Source organism: Cornus florida, unplaced genomic scaffold, assembly GCF_030987335.1.
Source record: "Cornus florida cultivar Cherokee Brave unplaced genomic scaffold, ASM3098733v1 CherokeeBrave_3.0.0_Hap2_scaffold_147, whole genome shotgun sequence".
Lineage (NCBI taxonomy): Eukaryota > Viridiplantae > Streptophyta > Magnoliopsida > Cornales > Cornaceae > Cornus > Cornus florida.
The window spans coordinates 5,001-7,500 of NW_026775635.1; positions in this window are offsets into that span (position 1 = coordinate 5,001).

The window sequence follows — 2,500 nt, forward strand, 5'->3', positions numbered from 1 at the left end:
ACGTGCACGCGGGGGTGCTTAAGCGTGCGGGCGAGGAGTCATAATGGGCAAAATTAACTCGGGGGACCTCCAAATCGAAATCCGTCTCGAGCAAAGCACTTCTTAGGCTTCTAGGAAGCTCCCATAAAATTTCCAAACCCAAACTCCAAACTTCATTTTTTAGCATACAATGCCCCCGTGCACGCGGGGGTGCTTGAGCGTGCGGGGGAGGAGTCATAATGGGCAAAACTAACTCGGGGGACCTCCAAATCGAAATCCGTCTCGAGCAAAACACTTCTTAGGCTTCTAGGAAGCTCCCATAAAATTTCCGAACCCAAACTCCAAACTTCATTTTTTAGCATACGATGCCCACGTGCACGCCGGGGTGCTTGAGCGTGCGGGCGAGGAGTCATAATGGGCAAAAACTAACTCGTGGGATCTCCAAATCAAAATCCGTCTCGAGCAAAGCATTTCTTAGGCTTCTAGGAAGCTCCCATAAAATTTCCGAACCCAAACTCCAAACTTCATTTTTTAGCATACGATGCCCACGTGCACGCCGGGGTGCACGAGCGTGCGGGCGAGGAGTCGTAATGGGCAAAATTAACTCGGGGGACCTCCAAATCGAAATCCGTCTCGAGCAAAGCATTTCTTAGGCTTCTAGGAAGTTCCCGTAAAATTTTCAAACCCAAACTCCAAACTTCATTTTTTAGCATACGATGCCCACGTGCGCGCCGGTGTGCACGTCGGGGTGCTTGAGCGTGCGCGCGAGGAGCCGTAATTGGCAAAATTAACACGGCGGAAATCTAAATCGAAATCCGTCTCGAGCAAAGCACTTCTTAGTCTTCTAGGAAGCTCCCATAAAATTTTCAAACCCAAACTCCAAACTTCATTTTTTAGCATACGATGCCCACGTGCACGCCGGTGTGCACGAGCATGCGGGCGAGGAGTCGTAATGGGCAAAATTAACTCGGGGGACCTCCAAATCGAAATCCGTCTCGAGCAAAGCATTTCTTAGGCTTCTAGGAAGTTCCCGTAAAATTTTCAAACCCAAACTCCAAACTTCATTTTTTAGCATACGATGCCCACGTGCGCGCCGGTGTGCACGTCGGGGTGCTTGAGCGTGCGCGCGAGGAGCCGTAATTGGCAAAATTAACACGGCGGAAATCTAAATCGAAATCCGTCTCGAGCAAAGCATTTCTTAGGCTTCTAGGAAGCTCCCATAAGATTTCTGAACCCAAACTCCAAACTTCATTTTTTAGCATACGATGCCCACGTGCACGCCGGTGTGCACGAGCATGCGGGCGAGGAGTCATAAAGGGCAAACTTAACTCGGGGGACCTCCAAATCGAAATCCGTCTCGAGCAAAGCATTTCTTAGGCTTCTAGGAAGCTCCCATAAAATTTTCAAACCCAAACTCCAAACTTCAATTTTAGCATACCATGCCCACGTGCACGTCGGGGTGCACGAGCGTGCGGGCGAGGAGTCATAATGGGTAAAATTAACCCGGGGGACCTCCAAATCGAAATCCGTCTCGAGCAAAGCACTTCTTAGTCTTCTAGGAAGCTCCCATAAAATTTTCAAACCCAAACTCCAAACTTCATTTTTTAGCATACGATGCCCACGTGCACGTCGGGGTGCACGAGCGTGCGGGCGAGGAGTCATAATGGGCAAAATTAACTCGGGGGACCTCCAAATCGAAATCCGTCTCGAGCAAAGCATTTCTTAGTCTTCTAGGAAGCTCCCATAAAATTTTCAAACCCAAACTCCAAACTTCATTTTTTAGCATACGATGCCCACGTGCACGTCGGGGTGCACGAGCGTGCGGACGAGGAGTCATAATGGGCAAAATTAACTCGGGGGACCTCCAAATCGAAATTCGTCTCGAGCAAAGCATTTCTTAGGCTTCTAGGAAGCTCGCATAAAATTTTCAAACCCAAACTCCAAACTTCATTTTTTAGCATACGATGACCACGTGCACGCCGGGGTGCTTGAGCGTGCGGGCGAGGAGTCATAATGGGCCAAAACTAACTCGTGGGACCTCCAAATCAAAATCCGTCTCGAGCAAAGCATTTCTTAGGCTTCTAGGAAGCTCCCATAAAATTTCCGAACCCAAACTCCACACTTCATTTTTTAGCATACGATGCCCACGTGCACGCCGGGGTGCACGAGCGTGCGGGCGAGGAGTCGTAATGGGCAAAATTAACTCGGGGGACCTCCAAATCGAAATCCGTCTCGAGCAAAGCATTTCTTAGGCTTCTAGGAAGTTCCCGTAAAATTTTCAAACCCAAACTCCAAACTTCATTTTTTAGCATACGATGCCCACGTGCGCGCCGGTGTGCACGTCGGGGTGCTTGAGCGTGCGCGCGAGGAGCCGTAATTGGCAAAATTAACACGGCGGACCTCCAAATCGAAATCCGTCTCGAGCAAAGCACTTCTTAGTCTTCTAGGAAGCTCCCATAAAATTTTCAAACCCAAACTCCAAACTTCATTTTTTAGCATACGATGCCCACGTGCACGCCGG